Source organism: Colobus angolensis, unplaced genomic scaffold, assembly GCF_000951035.1.
Source record: "Colobus angolensis palliatus isolate OR3802 unplaced genomic scaffold, Cang.pa_1.0 Scaffold102, whole genome shotgun sequence".
Classification (NCBI taxonomy): Eukaryota; Metazoa; Chordata; class Mammalia; order Primates; family Cercopithecidae; genus Colobus; species Colobus angolensis.
In genome coordinates this window covers 587,250-596,181 of record NW_012111142.1, presented here as the reverse complement: position 1 = coordinate 596,181, position 8,932 = coordinate 587,250, and the positions used below count along the sequence as shown (strand labels likewise).

At 42.1% G+C, this 8,932-nt stretch overlaps 1 pseudogene; it reads right to left on the bottom strand.

Annotated features, from left to right (window-relative positions):
* Positions 1-6,915: 6,915 nt before the first annotated feature.
* Positions 6,916-8,381, bottom strand: LOC105510825 (annotated as a pseudogene).
* Between the last annotated feature and the right edge of the window lie 551 nt (positions 8,382-8,932).

The window sequence follows — 8,932 nt, the reverse complement described above, 5'->3', positions numbered from 1 at the left end:
TCACCATATTAGCCAGGATGGTCTGGATCTCCTGATCTCATGATCTGCACGCTTCAGCCTCCCAAAGTGCTGGGATTACAGGCATGAGCCACCGTGCCCAGACAAGTTTTATATTTTAAGACAGGCTCACGTTTCACCACATTGGCCAGGCTGGTCTGGATCTCCTGATCTCATGATCTGCACGCTTCAGCCTCCCAAAGTGCTGGGATTACAGGCATGAGCCACCGTACCCAGCCCTTATTTTTAACTTATTTTCACTTCATACTGAATCTCTTACTTGCATTTATTGAACACACTATCTGCCTGGCACTGTGCTAAGTACATATGTGTTATCTCATTTAATCCTGGCTTCCCTACTATGGGATCTTGAGCAAGATACTGAATTTCCATAAGCTTTAATTTCATCATCATCAGTAAGTAAGGATGATGCTAATGTCCACTTTGTAGGATTATAATGAGGATTAACGATGGTAGTTAACATCAGTAGTTATTAAAATATACTTGGCTGGGCATGGTAGGCTGAGGTGGACAGATCACAAGGTCAAGAGATTGAGACCATCCTGGCCGACATGGTGAAACCCCGTCTCTACTAAAAATACAAAAAGTAGCTGGGTGTGGTGGCACGGCCTGTAGTCTCAGCTACTCAGGAGGCTGAGGCAGGAGAATAACTTGAACTGAGGAGGCAGAGGTTGCAGCGAGCTGAGATCATACCACTACACTCCAGCCTGGGCAACAGAGCAAGACTACATCTCAAAAATAAAACAAACAAACAAAAAAACCACTCAAATCTTTTTGCCTAAAACAACTCAAAAAATCTGATTTAATTATTGTACAGGATATCAATATAGTAATGTCCAGAAAGACAAACATTAGTTTGTTATAAAAACACTTAACATACAGAGCAGAATAAGTGTTACTAATCTTATTTATTATGGCTTTAATCTAATTAAAAGCTTTTGTGGTTCCTATAATTAATAGCAACATAACAGAATCAATAAAGCTTAAGACATAATGAATGTCCATACCAAACACTCATTTATGGGGTTTTTGAAAAATAGGTAAATGAGATGATGGCCCACTCTGAGGCCAGTGGGCCCAAGGATGTTTTACTTTAAAATCCATTCAGTTTTACAGGAATATCAGATTGCTTTGGGCTGACTTACTAACCATGATAATGAGGCTTATTCTACTCCTGGGATTTAGTATACTGTATTAATAATTAAAACACCTTATGAGCAAATTCTATTCTGACAACCTAGCCTGGGGTGCTGGAAAGACCGCTGGATCAGAAAGCAGGACACTTGTATGCTGGATGAGCCCTTTTATAGATTTAAAAAAAACTTAGGGCAGTCTTTTTAATGTCTTTGAGCTCAGATATCTCCTTAGTTTGGATCACATTATTTTATGATGCCTATCAGCATCAAAATCCTGTGCATCTTTATTTTTTTAGCTTTACTGTGTCCACGTACAACTTATTGGCCACAAAATCATGTATGCATTTGACAAATGGGATAACTGAAGTGTAAAGTTTAAATTACATTCCAAAAAGCAATAGGAAAATAAATTGTAGCTGAACAAGAATTGGCCAGGCACAGTGGCCCCTGCCGCTAATCCCAGCACTTTGGAAGGCCAAGGCAGGAGGATCACTTGAGGAGTTAAGACTAGCCTGGGCAACATAGTGAGACTTCCTCTCTATAAAAAAATAAATGAATAAAAATTAGCCATGCACAATGGTGTGCAGCTATAGCTCCAACTACTTGGAAGCCAAGGTGGAAGGATTGCTTGACCCCAGGAGTTTGAGGCTGTAGTGAGCTATGATCGTGCCACTGCACCCCAGAATGGGCGACAGAGTGAGACCTCATTTCTTAAAAAGAAAGAAAGAAAATAAAATAAAAATAGAAAAGAATTAGATGTGACTTCTTCCCAAGTTCTAATTTTCTCTTATTCTGCTAGGAGAGTGACACATAGAAATTATATATTCTCAGAGGTCTATGGCATCCAATGCTTCAAGTCAATTCAGCAAATATTTATTCAGTACAAGTATGTGCCAAGCATCGTGTTAGTTTTTGATAACACGATGCATGATCAGTAACAATCAACTGATCAGCTACATGTATAGGGTACTATACTAGGCCCTTGGCAGGGGTGGTCACTCTTCCTGTAGTATGTAGAGGAAAAGGCAAGACATCCATCTGAAAAATAGAGAATCAAGCGTCAAATGGCTGATACAGACATAAATGTCATAAGATTTCAGAGACAGGAAACATCACCGAAAATCCAGATAGACTTCATGGGGCTTGTGAAATATGAACTGAACCATGAAGGACACTGAAAAATCAAAGAGGCAGAAAAGTGTTAGGCCTATTTAATTGGCATTTATATCCTTCCCAGAATTGTTAAGATTAGGTTTATTTTTGTGTCTGAAACGCGTGTGTATTGTCTTCCCTCAATGTTAGGTACCATGACAGCAGAAACCATGTATAATACAATATTTATATTTGATTCAGCATGACAGATACTTATAGAGCATCTGCTATACATCATACACTGTACTAAGTAAGCTTTTGAGGGGAGGGAAAGCTCAAGAAGGAAAAAGAAAAGACTTGGAGATAAAACTCAGAAGTCACATGAGGCCCTTTTGTTGCTGAAAGATCTGGGTAAACTTGGTTTGAACTCTCAACACATTGCCTGAACTATGGAAGTGTAAAGCCCTTTCAAGAGCGAGGTGGCTGGGCGCAGTGGCTCACGCCTGTAATCCCAGCACTTTGGGAGGCCGAGGCGGGCGGATCACAAGGTCAGGAGATCGAGACCACGGTGAAACCCCGTCTCTACTAAAAATACAAAAAACTAGCCGGGCGAGGTGGCGGGCGCCTGTAGTCCCAGCTACTCTGGAGGCTGAGGCAGGAGACTGGCGTAAACCCGGGAGGCGGAGCTTGCAGTGAGCTGAGATCAGGCCACTGCACTCCAGCCTGGGTGACAGAGCCAGACTACGTCTCAAAAAAAAAAAAAAAAAAAAGAGCGAGGTAACTTCTGGAGGGTCACTTCCACCTCCTCATTCTACTCTGTTTTGCACCATGTTACAATGAAGGCACTCACACAAGGCTCCCGGGGTTTGGCAGCCATCCCTGAAGATGTAGGTAGGTAGGAATCCCAGCTCTGCTGCCCTGGTGGCTGCTTTCTCCATTTTCCCTCTGCCCTCCCTCCTTTTGCCCTCGTGTTCTCCATCACCATTCATCTCATCTTCATTTTGCCACTCAAAATTTCCAAAACCTCCCTGCAGTATGCAAAGCAAGTTGGCCCTCCTCTAACAGCTGGATCCTTGGTCTCAATTTTCTATCTCAAGCATGTTCCAACCTATTTATTCGATTACACCTAATTTTCCAACTGATTTTTTCCAAGCCTAGATGCATCTATTTTCAGGCAGAAATCTGGCACCAGCTGTAAAGCAATGGCAATATTTTCTCCACCTTGTTGCAGAGAGATAAGTGCCCCGGTAACTCTAAGACAAACCCACAGGTCTATGAAGGGACAGAAGGAAAGTATAGAAAATGAGTCAGGAAGGGTTTTTTGGGCCTTTCTAAGTGATCTCTCTCTCTGTCCTGAATTCATACAGTATTTATTGCCTACATCACTCCTTGGAAATGTGTCCTTGAATGTCTTCTATTGCTGTTTGTCTTTCCTTCTGTTTGTGCTTTATCTCCCTGACCAGATTTTTTGCAGTTCCAGTATGGCAGGCTTTTCCCTTCATCCCTGGAATGCTCATGGCACCTGGCCCAGTGCCTCCTGGGTCAAATGGGCCTCACTGATTGGTCTGTTGAGTCTCAACCTATGGGAGCTTTATGATTTGCCTAGTTTCACAGGACCTTTCCTAAATTTTCCTAAAAATGTCACATGGCAGGTGTTTTAATTAAAATACATTAAAATATCTCTAAGAATGCACTGAGTATTTAACCAATTTGCTTGAGATGGCTGGAGATGTCCACTCGAATTCCAGCAATGAGGAGCTGGAAAGGACTAATGTGTATTTAAGTACCCTTACCTCCCAGCCATCTGCTTTCATTCTCACAATCACCTTTTGAGGTGAGATTAGGTGATTTGCCAGTGTTTACACTATTACAGGCAGGAACTGAAGTTTTAACAGGGCACACCTAGCTTCAAAGCTCCTGTTCTTTTCACTGTCTCACACCTCCAGGATAATAACATCCCTTTAGAGATATTCAAATTCTCATCATCACTAAGAAGAGCAGTTATCCACTAGGATGCAAACTAAACAAACCGCCTCAACAGTTAGTGTCCTGGAGTTGGAAAAAGAAAATTGACTCCATGAACTTGAATAAGTGGCTTCACCTTTCTGAGCTTCCAGTTACTTATCTGTAAATATACAATTCTACAGAGTTGATGTCAACACTAAGTTAAATAACACTCACACATACACACACACACACACACACACACACACACAACCAGGGAAGCAGTCTTTCTGTTGGCTGAAAAGAAGATCAATTGCATTCTTTGAAGATTTCAAGTGTTAAGCTAAAATCCTCCTTCCTTTTACAGAGTGTAAAATGGGAGCTGACACTCAGGTCTGACATTCAGATTAGTTGGGCAGGTGTCTTTTAATTGGGTTAACGCATTACATGATTTGGGAGGGGCATTAGCTGACTCACACAAGAGCAGATTAACCATTAACCCAACTCATGGCAGCAGCAGCCACAGTCCAGGAGGTAAACTGGCACCACCATCCATATTCTTTGAAGCCCTTCTGCACAGTAACTATCATTGCCCCTCAAACAGGGCCCTTTCAGATTATTGCAGTCAGCCCAGGTAGGAGGTAAAAGGGTTGAAGGTGTGACCATTATCAAATACAAGGAAGTTCTTTGGGGGAGGGTTTGGGGGAATGGAACCATTCTCCCCAGTCCCTTAATGACACCAAGTCCTGCTGCCTTATGTCTCTAAGACCACAGGCTTGGCAGTGAATGAGAGCTGAGTTTTAGCTCTGCTTCATCCTAGTTGTGTGGCTGTGAGTAGTAGATGACTACTTTAAATCTCAGTTTTTTAATCTGATCTGTAAAATGGTAGTGATAATATTTTCTGTCTGTTTTTACATGTACATTCAGAATTTTTATCTTAAAACAAAGAACCAGAGTAACGTTAATAATAGAAAATCCATATGGAAATATTCACAGTCTGGTCAGTGAGAAATGGGAAAACAACTTCCCTGCCTTACTGCGCACCCACTGTTTGAGGAGCCAGAAGTAGAGGTGAAGTTGGAAGAAGGTCACCTTTTCCAGCTAAACCTCACTGCATAGCTATGTGCATTTTTATTCAAAGTCTCAATAACCAGAGGAAATAGTGAGAACTGAGAACCAAAATACTGTTATTGGCAAGCGTTTGGCTAAAGGGTCTGAGATGTGTAAGCACCAAGAAGGGAAAGGGAGATCGAGCAACATATGAAAAAGAGGGCTGCAGGAACAAACACAGAAGAAATAAGTCAACAATAACCTACTTCTATCCAGAGCAAAATGACAGTGCACATACATTCATATTCTCAAGTATGGGCTACACTGCACACTGACTCTTACTATCTCACACATGGCCTACTGGAAAGATTCAATCCCCCTAAGGGCACTCGGCACAGGACCACGGTGGCATGGTAACAGACATAGACAAGCATGCTGTGACCCTGAAGCAACAGCACATGTTAGATAATAATCGTTCAGAAAAAAAATCTTGTCCCAGAGCTGAGGTTACAAATTCCAAGTAAGCTATAAACATTCTTTTTGGAATTCCTTTAAAGGTATGGGTTAAAGTAAAACAAAAATCAACACCTAAAATTTCCTAAAGAACAAAATGGAGAAATAATGAACCTCTACCAAGAACCAATTATTTTAGGTTTCTCATTTGGATGGCTCTCCCACCAGATGGGTGGTAGGGTTACTTAAAAAGTAATGAGTCTACTGCAAGGGGAAGGAGTTGTTTGGTCCAGTGAGAAGGAACAGGCTTTCTATAAATAACTTTCCCTTCCCTAGACTCCATCCAAAATTAGAACCCATCAACCACAATTAACTACAATGTCCATCTTAGTTAATAATCCTGGATTTCAAATAATACTACATATAAACTATAATTTTAAAGAAAAAAGTTCCAAAAGAAATCAGTAGCTTTACTATATAGGCATATGACTTTGCTGAGAAATTAAATTTAAGAGTTTCTGTCTGAAGGACAGAAATTGTTAAGAGGTAACATGGAGACCTCAGGCACCACATCATTTACCCTCCAATAATTAACTGCATTTCTCCCTAAATTCTTATTGCACCTTAACTTCTCTAGCATCAAATCTTCTACTCTATAACCTCTTTTAAACACTTCCTTTTAACCTCAATTTCCTCATGTTTTCATTATTTGGTAAAATTACACTTAAAACATAATATTTATGTAATTAAACCAGAAGGTAAAAATAAATAAAACTCAAGTAATTTGCTGTGTACAACTGTATGGAAGTGAGAAAGGTGCTCTTACATAAACCCTCTCTGCCTTCCACAATGTGTGTGTATCTGCTTCCTGGTGAGTCTGAGGTTGGGAGAACTGCATCTTACTTTTCCTCCCCTACATCCCCTAGTGGGCAATATTAGAACCCAAGGGAGAAGAGCTAGCAAAGTTGTCATATCACAAGTGGTCAATCCCTCCTGAAATGAAGGTAGGTTCACTTGGTCTTTCCTATGCAGAAATGAATGTTCAAGAAATGAAATATTTTAAAAGCCATTGAAAATCCAACAAGCTCCAGCCTTGTTGAGGGAGAAAGGAATCAAGTAGCAGCATTCAGAAGCAGCCCTGTGTTCATCCTGATGAGGTCTCTCCCTCTTTCAGGGAGAGGGGGCTTTCCCTTGCTGGGAGGGAGGTGGAAGGAGGCATGACTTAGACATTGGTGGTGGTCTCCTTAGCAGGCTGGATACTGTTCATCTTCACGACGCAGTTCTTCCAGATCTATTTGCATCGTGTGCCCTCCCTTCAAAGGCCTGTGTGATATCCTCAAAAGTCCTGTAACACATATCAGGGACTTTGAAGAAAGTAAAGATCAAGAAGGTAATGAGGAAGTCAGTGAAGATAATAAAAATGTAGGCTCCTAAATAGTAAGCAGCAGAAGGGAAGAGCAATCCGACTAGGAAGTTGGAGGTCTGGTTGGAGCAGCTGGCCACTGCCATCACAGCTGGGCCAGGGCCCTGGCTGAAGAGTTCAGCCACAATAAACCAGGGAATGGGGCCTTGCCCAATTTCAAAGAAGGCCACAAAGACCAGGATAGCACCAATACAAACAAAGTTTATCCCATTATATTCATCCTTTAATAACAAACAGTCATGAGGATGCAACAAACAGCCATCCCTCCAAGGCCTATCATATGTAGAGTCCTTCCTCCTGCCCTTTCCACCAGAAATAGGGAAACTACAGTGAAGATAGTATTAACCACACCACACCAATGGTGACACAGATAGGCTGTTGAACACCTGCACCCTTGAAGATTCCTGTTGAGTAATAGAAGACAGCATTGATTCCAGCTGAGAGAGCTGGAAAATGATGATGGGCTGTGAGCAGCTGGATACTCTAAAGAGCTGCAGCATAGTGACTTGCTTTTCTTGTGCCATCCTTGCACTCTCATCTTTCATCTCCTGGATGTCTTGGGATACATCCTGGGTGCCCCACAACCATTGGAGAATCTCCTTAGCATTCTCCTTTTCTTTTCTGTTAATGAGCAAGAATCTGGTACTTTCAGGGCAAAATGGAAGGGCTGCACGTTATAGCATAGCAGGAGAGATGGGAAAGCCTAATAGCATGGGCCATAGCTCTTTAGACCCCAGGGTGAATTCCAGACCAAAGATCTGGGTCACCAGAATTCCAACAACAATGCCCAGCTGGTTGAGAGTGCCAAAGACACCTCGCAGGGTAGTAGGCGAGATCTCTTCAATGTACATGGGCACAAAACCTGTGCAGAGTCTGCAGAAGAGGCCAATAACCAAGTGGGCCAGGATCAGCATTTCAACTAACTCAGCTACTTTACACAATCGCATAAGGCAGCCACCAGTGACAGCCAACAGATTGACGGTAAGCAATGAATTACGCCTGTCAAAGCTGTCAAAGCTGTTGACAAAGAGTCCAACGGAAGAGCTGCCAATCATACCACCAATGGAGAATATGGCCAAAGACAGGGATGAGAGGGACAAGCGCAACATCTCAGACGGAGGGGTATTTGCCTTATCCTTCAAAGTGTTGACAAATTCCCTTACGATAGTCTCAAGAGCACTGATGATCCCAGTGTTATAGCCAAATTGGAAAGAGCCGATTGTAACAATTGTGATGGCGAAGATCAGAGATGGAGTGACCTTCTGTGTCCCCCATCGCCTTACTCTAATTCTTTTTTTTTTTTTTTTTGAGACAGAGTTTCACTTTTGTTGCTCAGGCTGGAGTGCGATGGTGTGATCTCAGCTCACTGCAACCTCTGCCTCCTGGGTTCAAGCAATTCTCCTGTCTCAGCCTCCCAAGTAGCTGGCATTACAGGTGTGCACCATCACACCCTGCTAATTTTTTGTATTTTTAGTAGAGATGGGGTTTCACGATGTTGGCCAGGCTGGTCTCGAACTCCTTACTTCAGGTGACTCACCCACCTCGGCCTTCCAAAGTGCTGGGATTACAGGTGTAAGCCACTGTGCCTGGCCCCTGATCTAATTCTTTTCAAGTCTTTAAGAAAGATCTAGGAGTGTGATTCCAGAGACACTTTTTTCAACCAATGAAACCTTCAAAATTTCCTTTTTTTGCAGCAAGTTTTCTCCAGGTTCTCAGGAATGCTCTAAAACTCTTACCATTACAACATCTCCTATTTTCTGTCTTCTAAAGTTGTTGTGAAGATTAAATTAAATTAAATAATAAGCTGGGTGCAGTG